The sequence below is a fragment of the Gorilla gorilla genome, chromosome 16 (assembly GCF_029281585.2).
Source record: "Gorilla gorilla gorilla isolate KB3781 chromosome 16, NHGRI_mGorGor1-v2.1_pri, whole genome shotgun sequence".
NCBI lineage: Eukaryota > Metazoa > Chordata > Mammalia > Primates > Hominidae > Gorilla > Gorilla gorilla.
Genome location: NC_073240.2, coordinates 93698626 through 93716149, shown reverse-complemented (window position 1 = coordinate 93716149; position 17524 = coordinate 93698626). Strand labels below are relative to the sequence as shown.

Sequence of the window (17524 nt, the reverse complement as noted above, 5' to 3'; positions counted from 1 at the left end):
CACAATCAGGCATGAAAGCAGCAAAGATTTGAAGGATGGAAAACAATCTAAATTCATTCATCTATTAATAGTTTGTTCCTTTTTATTGCTGAGTAATATTTTATTCTATTACTATTTTGCAATTTGATTATTCATCCTTCTGTTGATAATGATGTGGATCGTTTCCAGTTTGGGGCCATTAGGAATAACGCTGCTGAGAATGTTCATGTACAAGTCATTGTGAGAACATATATTTTCATTTCTCTTGATTAAATACCTAGGAGGAGAACTGATGGCTGACAGAGTAACTGTATGTTAACTTATTAATACAAGGAACATGCTGTTTTTTTCTGTATTGTTTCATTTCAATACATATGCTGACAAAGTGAGCACTGCTTGGTTATTTTTGACTGTGTGCTGCTCATTTTCTGGAAAACTTATTTGTGAGAAGTCTTTTTTGGGCTAGGATGAAAGTGTCTTCCTCTGGAGAATGTTCACTTTGGCTTTTGCAAGGGGCCTTATTAGCCCAGGATCACTTTCAACTACATTTAGGGCTGGAAGTTTATTTTGGACTATCTGTGTGATGAACATCTGGGCTGAAAATTTACATAAATGCCAGCTTTTGGTCATGATTGTTCCAAGAGGACTTCTAGATTTTTATCCGCTGCTTTGTTGAGTGCCAGAGCACCTGTCCTTGCAGACCCCTGGGTATAAATGGAAGCTTTATGGAATGGATTTCTTCCTAGTCCTCTCTTATCCTGGTAGTGTGATGTTTGTTATCTCACAAAAGGAAAACTTAATTTCACTCAGTTTGGCAATGCCTTTCATCAAAACAGACCTCAGTGCTCAATTTACCTCCCTAGATTTCTGCTTTCATTTAGGTTTTAGATGGGACATTCATTATACTTCCATTAGTGTTTTTATGTTTGTAAGGTATTTTAAATATTTTATCTAGCATTTTTGGTTGTCTTCAGAAAACTTCTCCAGATAAAAGGTATATTCCCAGATAAAAGGTATATCAGTCTATTTTCATCCATTTTGCTGGACATTTTGTGAGTTATTTTTTAAAAATTAAAAATTTATTTCTGTTGTTAATAATTTTTTTTAGTTATTTATTTGATACTTATTTTTCTCCTTTAAGTTTTCTCCACTTACTTTGGAACTACAATTATTTGGATGATAGACCTCCTATATTGATGTTAGTCTTTTTGCCCTGTTTTCTGAGAGAATCCTTCAATTTTTTTCAAGTGCTTCTATGGAATTTTATTTTTTGCTCTTATATTTTTAATTATAAGAGCTCTTTTTTGTTCTGTGAATGCAGTTTTCTTTTTTATAGCATTTTTGGTCATATCTTTTGAGTGAAATACTTTATTTTACTTCATTGAAATGATTAATCTCAATGCTTCATCTTCTCTTGATTAATCTTTGTTCTTCCAAGCTGCCATCTTCAACTTGTTCTAGCCTCTATTTTTTTTTTATTATACTTTAAGTTTTAGGGTACGTGTGCACAACGTGCAGGTTAGTTACATATGTATACATGTGCCATGTTGGTGTGCTGCACCTATCAACTCATCATTTAACATTAGGTATATCTCCTAATGCTATCCCTCCCCCCTCCCCCCACCCCACAACAGTCCCCAGAGTGTGATGTTCCCCTTCCTGTGTCCATGTGTTCTCATTGTTCAAGTCCCACCTATGAGTGAGAACATGCGGTGTTTGTTTTTTTTGTCCTTGGTGATAGTTTGCTGAGAATGATGGTTTCCAGCTTCATCCATGTCCCTACAAAGGACATGAACTCATCATTTTTTATGGCTGCATTGTATTCCATGGTATATATGTGCCACATTTTCTTAATCCAGTCTATCATTGTTGGACATTTGGCTTGGTTCCAAGTCTTTGCTATTGTGAATAGTGCCACAATAAACATACGTGTTCATGTGTCTTTATAGCAACATGATTTATAATCCTTTGGGTACATACCCAGTAATGGGATTGCTGGGTCAAATGGTATTTCTAGTTCAAGATCCCTGAGGAATCGCCACACTGACTTCCACAAGGGTTGAACTAGTTTACAGTCCCACCAACAGTGTAAAAGTGTTCCTGTTTCTCCACATCCTCTCCAGCACCTGTTGTTTCCTGACTTTTTAATGACCGGCATTCTAACTGGTGTGAGATGTTATCTCATTGTGGTTTTGATTTGCATTTCTCTGACGGCCAGTGATGATGAGCATTTTTTCATGTGTCTTTTGGCTGCATAAATGTCTTCTTTTGAGAAGTGTCTGTTCATATCCTTCGCCCACTTTTTGATGGGGCTGTTTGTTTTTTTCTTGTAGATTTGTTTGAGTTCATTGTAGATTCTGGATATTAGCCCTTTGTCAGACGAGTAGATTGCAAAAATTTTCTCCCATTCTGTAGTTTGCCTGTTCACTCTGATGGTAGTTTCTTTTGCTGTGCAGAAGCTCTTTAGTTTAATTAGATCCCATTTGTCAATTTTGGCTTTTGTTGCCATTGCTTCTGGTGTTTTAGATATGAAGTCCCTTGCCCATGCCTATGTCCTGAATAGTGTTGCCTAGGTTTTCTTCTAGGGTTTTTATGGTTTTAGGTCTAACATTTAAGTCTTTAATGCATCTTGAATTAATTTTTGTATAAGGTGTAAGGAAGGGATCCAGTTTCAGCTTTCAACATATGGCTAGCCAGTTTTCCCAGCACCATTTATTAAATAGGGAATCATTTCCCCATTTCTTGTTTTTGTCAGGTTTGTCAAAGATCAGATGGTTGTAGATATGCGGCATTATTTCTGAGGGCTCTGTTCTGTTCCATTGGTCTATATCTCTGTTTTGGTACCAGTACCATGCTGTTTTGGTTACTGTAGCCTTGTAGTATAGTTTGAAGTCAGGTAGTGTGATGCCTCCAGCTTTGTTCTTTTGGCTTAGGATTGCCTTGGCGATGCGGGCTCTTTTTTGGTTCCATCTGAACTTTAAATTAGTTTTTTCCAATTCTGTGAAGAAAGTCATTGGTAGCTTGATGGGGATGGCATTGAATCTATAAATTACCTTGGGCAGTATGGCCATTTTCACGATATTGATTCTTGCTACCCATGAGCATGGAATGTTCTTCCATTTGTTTGTATCCTCTTTTATTTCACTGAGCAGTGGTTTGTAGTTCTCCTTGAAGAGGTCCTTCATGTCCCTCCTAAGCTGGAATCCTAGGTATTTTATTATCTTTGAAGCAATTGTGAATGGGAGTTCATTCATGATTTGGCTCTCTGTCTGTTATTGGTGTATAAGAATGCTTGCAATTTTTGCACATTGATTTTGTATCCTGAGACTTTGCTGAAGTTGCTTATCTGCTTAAGGAGATTTTGGGCTGAGACGATGGGGTTTTCTAGATATACAATCATGTCATCTGCAAACAGGGACAATTTGACTTCCTCTTTTCTTAATTGAATACCCTTTATTTCCTTCTCCTGCCTGATTGCCCTGGCCAGAACTTCCAACACTGTGTTGAATAGGAGTGGTGAGAGAGGGCATCCCTGTCTTGTGCCAGTTTTCAAAGGGGATGCTTCCAGTTTTTACCCATTCAGTATGATATTGACTGTGGGTTTGTCATAGATAGCTCTTATTATTTTGAGATACGTCCCATCAATACCTAATTTATTGAGAGTTTTTAATTTTAGACCAATATCCCTGATGGACATCGATGCAAAAATCCTCAATAAAATACTGGCAAACCGAATCCAGCAGCACATCAAGAAGCTTATCCACCACGATCAAGTGGGCTTCATCCCTGGGATGCAAGGCTGGTTTAACATACGCAAATCAATAAACGTAATCCAGCATATAAACAGAACCAATGACAAAAACCATATGATTATCTCAATAGATGCAGAAAAGGCCTTTGACAAAATTCAACAACACTTCATGCTCTAGCCTCTATTTTTTATATTAGAGACTTTTCTCAGAACTCTGGTGATCCTTGAGTACTCATTTAACATTATGCACCAAAATGGTGATTAAAAATTCTGTGTGTGTGGTTTTGTGTTAGCTAGGAGAGACTAGACTTATGTTTTGAAATAAACAACAACCAGTTCTCAGTGGTTTAGAAAAAGAAAGTTTAGTTTCTCACACAGCATATCTAGTGATGTTTTCTATAGAACTCTACTCCACACTCAGGGGACCAGGTTCATGGAGATTCCATCATTTTATAGTTGCTTCATCCGGACCATGCAGTCTCTTTGGGTACCTCAGCAGGGACAGCCAGACAATTGTATACTGGTTCTTATATGTTTCAGTCCATGCCACTTCTGCCTATAGTCAATTGGTCATATCAAGTCACAGTTAGGCTCCACCTAACTCCACCTAACTGGAAGTGAGTTGGAAAATGTGGAGTTGCAAATGGAATGCTTATTAACCACTGCTGCCTTTGGCACAAGCTTTTTTTTTTCTTTCTTTCTTTCTTTTTTTTCCATGAGCTTCAGTATACAGTGATCTGGCTGGCTTCTGGTATCAGTATCTTAATGGTTTTTCCTCTTGAACTGCTCAGAAGCCTTAAAAAAAATCTTTTCTAATTGCCTACCAAGAAGGTGAGTCCTGGAAACCAATATTCTGGAAGCTGAGATGGGAAAGAAGGATAGAATCTGGGTTGGTGGTGGGGGCTCTATCAGCATTCAGTATGGACATAGTCATTCAGCCCCTGTTTTTAGTTGGTGCCCTTGTTCTATACCTGTCCCTGGTGTTCACAGTTTTTTGGCTCTAGCCTTTCCAGTGTTGGGTGTTTGAGAAGCCACCTTCCAGTTTCCCAGAGGGGAGAGGCAACCTGAAGGCCTAATTGCTCCTTTAAAGTCTTTTAATCAGTTTTTCTGTTTTCAGTCTCATCTTCATCCTCACATTCATGGGCACCTGGTGCCACCTTTCCTGAAGCCAGCTTAAACGTAGCCAAGTCAGTTCCCACTTATCCATCTGCTTTTTTTCTTCCAAATGTCTCTTCTTGTTTTCTCTCCAATTCTTTATGTGCCAGTGGATTTGTATTCCTTTTTATCATTTTAATGGGGGTTCTGGAGGAAGTAGAGTTAAATGGATGCTTTCCATCCCCATCTTTATACAGTCCTATTCCCACAATTCTTAGGAAATGGGCTTTTTTGTTGGATGACTATGACTGGAATCCTACATATATCTTATCATTTTAAATTGTTTTTACTTGGAACTTGGAACAGTTCTGTACCACTGCTATTCATGAAGCAAAAATAAAAAGCGTTTTTTTATTCACCCTCTATTCCTCCTCATTAGGGAGGGTGATAAGCATATTTCTTAGCTTTGAAGCATTTTTATAGATGACAGATCATGGTCAGTTGGAGGAAGCTTCATCGAAGAGGAGTGTTGAAAGTAGAAAGGTAGTTTTCTTTCTCACCATCCAGAACAAAAATTTATCCATCAAATATCCCCTCAACACCTAAAACTGTTGTACTGTTACTCTGGTACCATAAGCCTTAGAATGTGAAGGAATAGTCTACCGTGGCCTTATCATGGACTTTTTCAACTCAGAAAAGGCATCATGTTGCTTAATGTTTAAGAGTTTCTTTAATTTAAAAAAAATTTATTTTTTTAGATGTTTAATATCTGTATAGTTACTACGATTTAGCCAATCCAAGAACAGTGGTAGAACCTGCCTTGTTTCATATGTGTGTGTGTGTGTGTGTGTGTATGAGTATTTTTTTGAATCAAGACATAATTGTACATATTTATAGGGTACATGTGATATTTTGCTACATACATGTAATGCGTAATGATCAAATCAAGTAATTAGGATGTCTATCACCTCAAACATTTGTTATTTCTTTGTGTTGGGAACATTCCAAATCTTCTCTCCTAGCTGTTTTGAAATATATAATAAATTATTATTAACTGTAGTCACCCTACTGTGCTATTGAACACTAGAACTGGTTTCTTCTATCTAACTGCATTTTCATACCCTTTAATCAACCTCTCTTCATTCCTCCCTCCTCTCCACCCTTCCCAGCCTCAGGTAACCATCATTTTACACTCTACCTCCACTTTTTTAGTTCCCACATATGAGTAAGAACAAGCGATATTTATCTTTCTGTGCCTGGCTTATTTTACTTTAACACATGACCTTCAGTTCCATCCATGTTGCTGCAAATGACAAGATTTCATTCTTTTTTATAGCTGAATGACATTTCATTGTGTATACATACCACATTTTCTTTATCCATTCATATGTTGATAGACACTTAGGTTGATGCCATATCTTAGCTATTGTGAATAGTGCTGCAATAAACATGGGTGTGCAGCTATCTCTATGACATACTAATTTCCTTTCTTTTTGATATGTACCCAGCAGTGGGATTGCTGGATCATATGGTAGGTCTATTTTTGGTTTTTTGAGGAACCTCCATACCGTTTTCCATAATGGATGTACTAATTTACATTCCCACCAACAGTGTACTAGCATTCCCCTTTCTCTGCATCCTCACCAGCTTTTGTTGTTTTTTTGTCTTTTTGATAATAGCTGTGTTAATTGGGGTGAGACAATATCTCATTATGGTTTTGATTTGCATTTCCATTATTTAGTGATATTGAGCATTTTTCTTTCTTCTTTTTCTTTTTGAGAGAGGGTCTCACTCTGTTGCCCAGGCTGGAGTGTAGTGGTGCAGTTACAGCTCACTTGTAACCTTGAACTCCTGGGCTCAAGTGATCTTCCTGCCTCAGCCTCCCAGTGGCTAGGAATATAGGTGTTCACCACCATGCCTGGCTAAACATTTTTTCATATGCTCGTCAGCCACATGGATGTCTTATTTTGAAAAATCTGTATTCGGCTAACATTCCACTGTGTACATATACCACATGTTTTAATAGAATTATTATTATTTTTAACTGTTGAGTTGTGTGCATTCCTCATATATTCTGGTATATATAAATTATATATTCTTGTTGGATGGATAGTTTGCAAATATTTTCTCCCATTCTGCAGGCTATCTCTTCACCCTGTTTATTGTTTCCTTTGCTGTGCAGAAGCTTTTTAAAAATTTATTTACTTTTTAATTTTATTTTTATTTTTTGAGACAGAGCTTTGCTCTGTTGCCCAGGCTGGAGTGCAGTGGCACGATCATGGCTCACTGCAGCAGCCTCGACTTCCCCGGCTCAAGCTCTTCTCTCACCTCAGCCTCCCAAGTAACTAGGACTACAGGCACATGCCACCATACCCAGCTAATTTTTTCTATTTTTTGGTAGAGATGGGAGTCTCACTATGTTGCCTGGGCTGGTCTTGAAATCCTGGGCTCAGATGATCCTCTCGCCTCAGACTTCCAAAGTGCTGAAATTTCAGATGTGAGCCACCGCACCAGGTCAGAAACTTCTTAGCTTGATATAATCCCATTTGTTTTGGTTGCCTGTGCTTTCAAGGTCTTATCCACACAAAAATATTTTGTCCTGGGCAATGTCCTGAAGTGTTTCCCCAATCTTTTCTTCTGGTAGCTTCATACTTTCAGGTCTTATATTTAAGTTTTTAATCCATTTTGATTTGATTTTTGTATATGGTGAGAAATAGGGATCTAGTTTCATTCTTTTGCATGTGGATATCCAGTTTTCTCAGCCCCATTTATTGAAGAGACTGTCTTTTCCCTAGTGTATAGTCTTGGCACCTTTGTAAGAAATGGATTGGCTGTAAATGTGTGGATTTATTTCTGAATTCTGTGTTTTACTCCATTGGTCTATACGCTTGTTTTTGTGTTAGTACCATGCTGTTTTGGTTACTGTAGTTTGTAGTAAATTTTAAAGTCAAGTAGTGTTTCCAGCTTTGTTCTTTTTGCTCAGGATGCTTTGGCTATTCAGGTCTTTTGTGGTTCCATATGAATATTAGGATTGTTTTTTCTATTTCTGTGACGAATGTCATTGGTATCTTAGTAGAGACTGTACTGAATGTGTAGATCACTTTAGAAGTATGAACTTTTTAACAATATTCTTGCAATCCATGAGCATGGAATATCTTTCAATTCTTGTGGTGCCCTCTTCCACCTTTTTTTTTTTATCATGTTTTATACTTTTCATTATAGAGATCTTTTACCTCTTTTGTTAAATTTATTCCTAAGTATTTTATTATACTATTTTTGTAGCTATTGTAAATGGGATTGCTTTCTTGATTTATTTTTCAGGTTGTTCACTGTTAGGGTATAGAAATGCTACTTATTTTTGTATGCTGATTTTGTAACTTGAAAAATCACTTTACTGAACTTGTTTATCCACTCTAACAGTTTTTTGGTGGAGTCTTTAAATTTTTCTAAATATGATGCTATGTCATCTATGAACAAGGATAATTTGACTTCTTCCTTTCCAATTTAGATGCTGTGATTTATTTAAAGCTCGATGAAAGCCAAGTTTGTCCTCCTTATAAAGAGTCATAAGAGACCCCATTCCAGAAACACATTGCAATGTAGCTAATATTTTGCATGGAGAATACGGCAGAATAAATGGAGAGGTCAGGGGAGTGTACTGGGACACAGGGACAGTATGTGGAGATTGTAGCCCGGGATAGGCTCTCACGGGCTTCATTGTGTCCCCAGTAGAAGTGTGTTATTGTTTTACTTTCCAAAGGGAGGACAAACACAATGCTTTGCGCTTGGGATTTGGCTTCTGAACCCTGGTATAATGTTGAGAAGATTATTGAGACTCAGTTAACGTACACTGATGTTAAGTCTACTCTGGATATATGTTAGGCATCTTGGACCTACCCCCTATATACACAGGAGAACATTTGACATTATTTAATCCTCTGGTATAGAGCCAAGGCCTTTTGAGTTAAGCCCTGGTGGCAATGCCTAGTGTCATGCATAGGAATCAAGGGCCAGAATTATAAATCCAGAACAGTTCTCCTTGCTGTCTAAATGTTTCCTGCCTTTAGAACATCCATTTTTGAGTCTAGCCTATGACTGAGTGTTTCCCTGGGAAACCTCATAGCAATTCCAGAATAGAAATCACGTTGTTCTCAAAATTCTCTCTCAGAACTGGTAAGGGCAGTGCCTGAGTCAAAAGCAAGCAGGGCACCTCTTTGTGCCCCAGCTTCTAGACCCTCACATTGTGCATGCTATTTTAAAATAGGCTGAGTTCAAAGTCAAGACCCGGTACAGCCAGAAGCATGGCTAGAGAGTCCCATGGAGGAGTGAACCCAGAGATGAGCTCTGTTGGCATCTATGCTGTTGGGTGTGAGGTCATAAGCACTGATAAAACACTACTATGTCGTTATGTGTCATTATGTTTGATTTCACCTGGCTTCATCTTTCACACTTGATCTTAGCCAAAAGGCCAAGAAGTGATCACCTGGCTTCATCTTTCACGAGTCTTAATGACTGTCATGCCAACTTACTAAACACTTTTGAAAAGTCATCACTTTGTAGAATGGCCTTCTCTGTTGTCCTCTTCCATGACCTCCAAATAGTGGTGGCAGACCCTGGGTGGATACTCCTGTTCGTACCCCCTCCAAACCCTCACATTTCTTTTTAACAGAGAGGCAAATTGTGGAGCACCTTACTGTTTAGAGTGCTGCATTTCTTCCTGTCATTCATCTCTTCCTGTAGTTGGGAGTGAGCTCTGACTTAGGACTTCATCACACATCCTTAATTCCCATGGACAGGGTGAGTAAGAATTATTCCTTTGTTTGGAATGGAAAACCAAGTCTCCTGGAGATTGTAAGAACTTTGGTGGAATTCTGGCTGAAGACATCATGAGGTGCTTAGACTCTGCTCTTCGTGTCAAAGAAAAGTCCTTCTCTTTCCAGGCCAGAATAAAAAAATACTGGGTCATGTTTACCTGGCTTGGTTATCTATGAAGCTACTACTGCTTTTCTTCTCAGCCTCTCTTCTCTGTCTAGTTTTACTCCATGAGGCAATGGCGAGAGACTTCTATTGTCCCCGAGAAAGACAAGGAGAAAGCTGATCTGCACCTCAGTGGCCTGTGCAGTTGATCATAATCCTGGGAAACCCCATAGTATTTCCTGAAAGACTGGACTGGCGACTAGCCGACTTTCAAAGGCGATCTGCAGAACTTCTGAAGAGGCACCTGGGAAGTTAGAGCAGAGGCTTGCCAGGACTCCTCCTCTGTGCTCTAGCTTGAAGATTAACAATGTCAAGTTGAGAGTAGGCAAAAAATGTCATGCTCACAGACAGCACCAGACAACTAGGGCTCAGTTGAAGTTGGTGGGGGAGACATGCAGTGCCAGCATCAGGACGATCTGGGAAACAACATCTAGAGAGTGGGAGACATAGCTGCATGGAAATGCTGAGAAATAAGAACACCTAAAGTGAGGCCCCTGGATTGGGAGAAACTTGTCCTTGGCAGTGCACTGCAGAAGGACATGATAGGTTGTAGAAATTTCCTAGATTATTGTATGAAGCAGGGCAGTGTTGTGGAAAGAGCATGGGCTCAGAAATCTGACTCGTGATCCCTGGTTGGTTGTGTGTCCCTGGATAAATTACCTAAGAAGTCTGAGCTCTATTGCCTCATGTGAAAAATGTGGGTGATATATATAAAGCTGCTCACTGTTCACAATAGGAAAGACTTGGAGCCAACCCAAATGCCCATCAATGATAGACTGGATAAAGAAAATGTGACACATATACACCATGGAATACTATGCAGCCATAAAAAAGGATGAGTCTACGTCCTTTTCAGGGACATGGATGAAGCTGGAAACCAACATTCTCAGCAAACTAACACATGAACAGAAAACCAAGCACACATGTTCTCACTCATAAGTGGGAGTTGAACAATGAGAACACATGGACACAGAGAGGGGAACATCACACACCAGGGCCTGTAAGGGGGTGGGGGGCTAGGGGAGAGATAGCATTAGGAGAAATACCTAATGTAGATGATGGGTTGATGCGTGCAGCAAACCACCATGGCACGTGTCTACCTATGCAACAAACCTGCACGTTCTGCACATGTATCCCAGAACTTAAAGTATAATTTTTAAAAAAAAGCAAATTATATATATATATATGGCTGTTAACATAGTGCTTAGAGAATTGTGGACCTCCAATGTACTGGATTTAGGAAACTAACATTCATTGCCACTCCCTTCAAAGCTCTTTGCCATATTTGTGTGGTTGGAATTCTGGGAACTGTTGCATTTCCTGGTATCCCATACCAGCAGGACTCTGATTGGGACTCCACCAATGGGAGGCACCCATGCATGATTTGAAAAGCAGAACAACAACAGAGGTCATTCTTATTCCTGCAACACGACAGAATCACCTGGGTGTCAGGAAACAGTAGACCTGCCGGAGGTTTCGCCAGTGGCTTACGGGACTTCCTGCTACAGTTTACCCTCTTTGGGGTGGTGAGAGACACAGGTTCTGATGGCAGCTTCCTGAGGTTCCTGTATGTTCTAATTTCCTGAAATTAGTGGTAGTTTTTTCTGACTTTCATTCTCTTAGTTCATCCAACAGTGTGGTAAGCCTCAAATTATCTGCATTAAATCCTTCTTTATTTGAAATGCTTGGAGAAGTTTCTGTTTTCCTGACCGAATTTTACGAACATATCTGCAGAATAAAATGCAAAAAAATGCAAAAAGAAGGTGAGAATGAGTAGTCTTATATTTTCTTAGTAAGAAAGAGAAACATTTGAATATATGAAAGATAGACTCCGGGGACTCTAATTGGAACAACTGAGGTTGCTCTAAGAATTGGGAAGACTTGGCTCAGGTTTAGCCAGTAGAACTCGAGGAAGAGAGGATGGGAAATCATAGGCATTTCAGTAAGAAGTGAGATTTCAAAATATCTGTAGATATTATCTATATTATCTTTATCTTATTTATAATCTTATTTATAAATAAGATAATTAAAGAAATATTTATCTTTCCCTGCTGCTGGACAAGGGATTCTTAACAGTGGAATGATCTCAAGAAGAATAAATTTAACAAAGAAAAATGTAACCCAAATGGAAAAATCATCTTCCTAGTGCTGATGCACATGAGACTGTAGCTGGAGAAGAGATGATTGAAATAAAGAGATTTACTCCATAATAGATGTGCACCCATATGACCTGCGGGGAGAGGAAGAAATCTATAATCTCAACAAAATGATAGCTTTTTAATGTTTTGCTGGACAAACATCCTGACCCCTTTTAAATGAATGTTATCCAAATCCCATTCAACTAGCCTTTTTGGAGTTTGCTAAATTATACAATTTGTCTTCCCCTTATCTGCAGAGAAGCATGAAGCCCCTCCTCCTGTCCAGACCACAAGGCACTTCTCAGAGAGGGTCTTAGGCTGTACCCTGGCATAATAGAAAGCCCATAATTTTGATACATCCAGCAATGTGATTGTCAATCAGCTCCTGCTTGCGAATGTTCCCTTTGCCTTCTTCTTCCATGCAGGTTTTAGGTAAAGGACAAAGCCTTATTTTAAACTCTGAGTCTTTATCTTATTTTCTACACAAAATCAATCAAGATAAGGGAGCAAATATGAAGAGAGACTTCATCAAGTAACAGGGATGTGTCTCTTCCATTATCAGTTGATGGCTACTCAGATTGGGGTTGAGAGAAGCAATTTCAGTGTTACATACTATCAAGATGGTTCCTCATATCTGAGCTTTTATTTTACTTGGAGTCTTGAATGCACTTCCTTCGGCACTAACACCAGCTGGAATGGAGTGCCTAGGGGTTGGGGCCCAGGAAATTCCTGTCTTTACCCAACTGGACTGCCCCAGGAATGATTTCTTTGGAGGCTCCCCAGGAAGAGCCAGGGGTCAGCCACTCTGGGGTCTACTCGGTGTGTGGGGTCAGAGAGAAGAATCACAAGCAGACATGAGCTAGGGGAGGTTATGGCAGGGTGAGCCCAAGATGGACAGGCAAATGAAGCTGCTATATCTGAAGCCTGGGCACAGTGAAGCCCATGGCTGAGGAAATGAGAGGGAGCAGACTTCGCGCCCGGGAAGATGAGAGGGCCATCTTGGACATAGTCAGAGGAGCTTGCGGTTGCTGGGTTGGGCTCTGACTTTTGTGTGTCTTTTATTAGTGACCTTGGATTCCCATGCCAGGCTGCCAGTCATGACTTAAGGGCATCCAGCTCCCTCTAATGCCTACTTTTTCTGTAGGCAAATTTAGTTTTACCCAAATCTACTGTTGGGTAGATTTGATGAGAAAAGCTATTATTTTGGAGGAAGCATGTATATTAGGATAAGTAATGAACATGTATTTGTTTAGAAATGATTTAAGCGGCTTGTAAAGGAATAGTGTTATTTTTATATGTGTGTGGGCATAGTTCTGTTATGTTGGTAGAATTAAAAGTGTTAAGTAAATCAAGAGAGTGGGTCTCATTCTATAAGGACTAGGAGAAAGTGACGTGATGAAGAGGGGAGAGCCACTTAGCAAGGCCGCGTGTGAGGAGACCCAAAGCACAGGTGGACGTTGAAAGTTGAACAGAGGGTGCAGCTGAGAACATGCCAGGCAGCCCCCACCCCATGCTGGTGGCTGTGGTTAGAGACAGTACTGGGCCTCACTTGCCCAGCTCAGTGATCTGTGGAGCAGCCACCACTTTCATCCTCAGCTCCCCATTTCTTTCCAGTTTGACTCCCACAGGAGGGTGGTTGGAAACATCCATCCTCCCCCAGAAACACCAGGAGAAAACTGATCTGCATCTCAATTGCTTATGCAATTGACAGTAAGCCTAGGAAACTATAGCATTCCCTCAATGGCTGGCCTGGTGACTGGTATTACAATCAGAGAATCCATAAACAAACCATGAAAACTATGATTAGAAGTGGAGCATTGAGGTCTCACTATACCTTGGGGGAGGGTGCAGAGGAACGAGAATGAAGGCATGAAGGGGTGGACTTGGGTTGGACAAAAACAAGGTGAGGCTGCAGGTCTCAACGTTGACTGTGTGGGCACCTGCCTCTCCCTCCTCTGGCATCGCTGAGACCATTATCCACAAATCAAGGGCCTCGTGAATCGAGGTGGCCTCACCTGGGGCATCATCACGACCTAGTAGGGAGGCTGGGCAATGGTGGCAGGGCTTATTCCCCTGATGGCTTTTGTAAATTGGCCAGGGTTGGCAGCAGTGTGATAGCTAGCGTCTTGAATGCTTCTTCTGTTCCTTGCTGCCACTGAAGAGGGTGGAGCTTTCCCAGAAGGGTAGACCAGAAAGTCAACAACCCACTATCAAAATCCCACTCATTCTTCAAGGTCCAGCTTATCTATCACCTTCTCTGTGAATCCTCTGAACACCCCCCCCCCCAGTTGGTTGGATTGGCATTTCCTCTTTATTTCATTCTGCCATTGGCTATGCATAATTGTTCCCCCCTTAGACTTGAGCTTCCTGAGGCAGGGACTGTGTGTCCTACAATGTCCACAGCAGGCATAGTTCATTGCTGGCTCTCAGTGGTGTCTGTGAAGCTGGATGAATGAATGGAAGCACATACTCTTTGGCACACACATGGTGACCTCTTCTTGACCTATTCTTGTTGAGATCTATTGGGTGGCGCATCAGTGTAGGTTGTGTACTATGCATGTGTACTAAACCTCACAGCCCTGGAGCTAGAAGGGTGCCAAGCTTTGGATGTGGGGGTATGAGGGTCAGAGTGTCCCAGCCTTCACTCTTCCCCTGCAGTCCATGTGTCTGTAGAGGAAAGGAGAGCTCCCTTCATGGGCACATGAACTACGTTCCTAAGGCTTATTTCAAAGTTCTGCTTCCATTTGGCAGTAAAGATGGTCCTGGAGAGAATGGATAAGTTAAGGAGGAAGGCATTGAAATGGGTGAGTTGGGGAACCAGCAGCAAGTATTCAAAGGCTACCCTCTCCTCTGTGAAGCTTCCCCTGAAGTGCCCTCTCTGGTGTAAACTCCTGCAAGTAGAGTTCCGGGCTCCTTTCTCTCTGTGCTCCCTCTCTCTACACAGCAGTATGCTCATTGTTCTACAACAGCTCTTACAGTGCTCTCCTATGTGTCTGCTCTCTCTCCCCCTCCTACTACTGCATGGCGAGTCCCCATAGGAGCAAACACAGGGTGTTCATATGCCAGGACATCTAGTGGACACTCCCTGATGTTTCTTAAATGAATGGGTGAAGAAATCCCCTCGAAATTCATAGGTTGAAATCCTAGCGCCCAGGTGATAGTATTAGGAGGTATTAGGAGGTACGGAGATAATTATGTCATGAGGGTGGGGCGTTCTTGAATGAGATTGGTGACCTTATAAGAAGAGACACGAGACACCAGAGCTTGCCTCTGTCTCTGCTTTCTGCCATGGGAGAATATAGCAAGAAGACAGCCATCTGCAAGCCAAGAAACAAGCTCTCACCAAGAACTGAACCTGCTGGTACTTTGATGTTGGACTTTCCAGCCTCCAGAACTGTGAGAAATAAACGTTTGTTGTTTAAGCCACCAAGTCAATGTTATATTTGTTACAGTAGCCTAAACTGACTAAGATAGAGATGAATGAATGAACGAATGAATAGGCTTCAATTGCTATACAGATTAGGGAGGCAGAGATTCCTAGAAGCAAGTTTCAACCTGAGTTTGATCCCTGTTCTGCCACTTACTAGCTATGTGACAAGCCATGGGCCTTGTCCATAAAATAGAGATAAATAACACCAGCCTCACAGGGGGTGGTGGAGGACTGAGCGGCCTAATCAAAGTGCTTGATGCCATAGCTGGCACACAGCAGACACTCAACAAGTGGAAGGTATGATGGCTGGTTACTTGACTCATTTAGAGTGCTGCAGGAACACAAAGCCATTCCAAGATTCAATGAGGTGCTGACATTAGATTGAGGGTGCTGTCTGTTCTATCCCTGTGCTCCTAACTGTGGCGCTCAGGTAGAGGGAGACAGAGAAATGTACCTATTTTGTTCAGGCCTAGAAATTGAGGCCTGGGGAGCCTACTTGTTGAGTAGCCAAAGATGAAAGATTTCAGTAAACTGGAAAGCATTCATCCATTCATTCAACAGGGATTCATTCATTCATTCAACAGGGATTCATTCATTATTGGGCAACTACTGCATGCCAGGCCATGCCTGCTTGCTTCAACAGTGAAGAAGTTAGGCTGAGCTAGGTACAAACTAAGTAGAACTTACCACCAACTAGTCCTTGCCCCCTTGGCCTGAGAAAGCAGCCCCAGAGGAGAAGCAATGAGTTGCCAAGCATCTAATGCTCTGAGTGGATGAAGAACTTAAGGCTGTATATCTAGTTTAATCACAAGATCAACCCAGCCCGGCAAGCTTTTAATTTCCACTTTACTGATCATTGAGTGGCTGGATCCACTCTGCTCAGTCAGGAAGCTGAGGAGGCAGGGGTAGGGCCTGGGCCATCTGAGGTCCCCTATTTTCCCTGATGCTGCAAAGGAGGGCCTGATACCCCTTCCCTGCAGTAACCCAGCCTGATGCAAACACTTAATTTCAAGGCAAGCTGTTGGAGCAAGGGAGCTGATTAGGTGAGCTGGTAGCGTCTTGTAGCATTCAAGGACAATGCCCTGCACTTTTGCAGCCCATTTTGCACTCCTGCTCTTCATTCGTTTGCTCTGTCCTCTGCTTTGTTGATTTCACTTCTCGCTTCCAGGCTGGCCTCTGCCAGAGAGTGATTCCACATTTTCCCAGCAGCCTGGCTGCCTCCCATCTCATCCTTAGACACTGAGCCAAGTGGCCCGGTATGTGCAAAGAAGGATGCTCAGCTTCCCTGGCAAATTCGAAAGGCAGCCGCAGCAGCCATGGGCCCAGGGCTATGTAGCCTGAGCCTGTCGCTGGTTCTGCACTAGGAGCATTTCCACTGGGTGGACCCGGGTGACAGCTGGGGTCGGAGAGGCGCTGGCGGCTGAGCCAGGTGTGGGGACAGCAACTGTGGGAACTGGCTGGATCACTCACCTACGAAATCTAATGCTGTGGGTTTGGCTTGATCTCAGGCCTCAGTTTCTAGGCCTGAGCAAAATAGGTACATTTCTCTGTCTCCCTGTACCTGAAAGCTGCAGTTAGGATCATAGTGATAGAACAGACCACACCCCTAAATTAATGTCAGCACCTCATTTAATGTTGGCATGGCTTTGTCTTTCTGCAACACCCTGAGTCGAGTAGCTAGCTACCTTCCATTAGCTGAGTGTCTGCCGTGTGTCAGCCACTGCACTGAGCACTTTGACTAAACTGCTCCTTCCTCCATCACCCCCTCTGAAGCTGATGTTATTTATCCCCATTTTATGACCTTCATCAGCTTCAGTGGCAGCAGATCAAGGTCAAGCTTAGAGGCTTCCTGCACCACTCTGGAACCTGAGGGCTTGAGTTTAAATTCCTGCTCAAACATTTCCTAGTTTTTTGGCCTTGGGGAAGTTTACCAACCTCTTGGTTCAGTTTCCTCCTCTGCAGAGTGAGAATAATAATAATGTCAACCTCAAATGGGTAGCTATGAGAATTAAATGATCTAGCCCATGTAAAGCATCTAGTTAGTGCTCAGTGAACATTTCCTGCTCTTTTCTGGTCCTCAAACCCTCTTTCTGTTTCAGTCATCCTCTGGCCCTTCACTGTGTACCTCTCAGAGGCTATTCAAGGTGATGGTTT

The 17524-nt window shown here is 41.5% G+C and overlaps 1 protein-coding gene across 1 annotated transcript in view; it reads right to left on the bottom strand.

Annotated features, from left to right (window-relative positions):
* Positions 1-17524, bottom strand: part of LOC101138450 (uncharacterized protein C15orf32) — a 29429-nt gene that overhangs the window by 10499 nt on the left and 1406 nt on the right. The window lies entirely within an intron of this gene.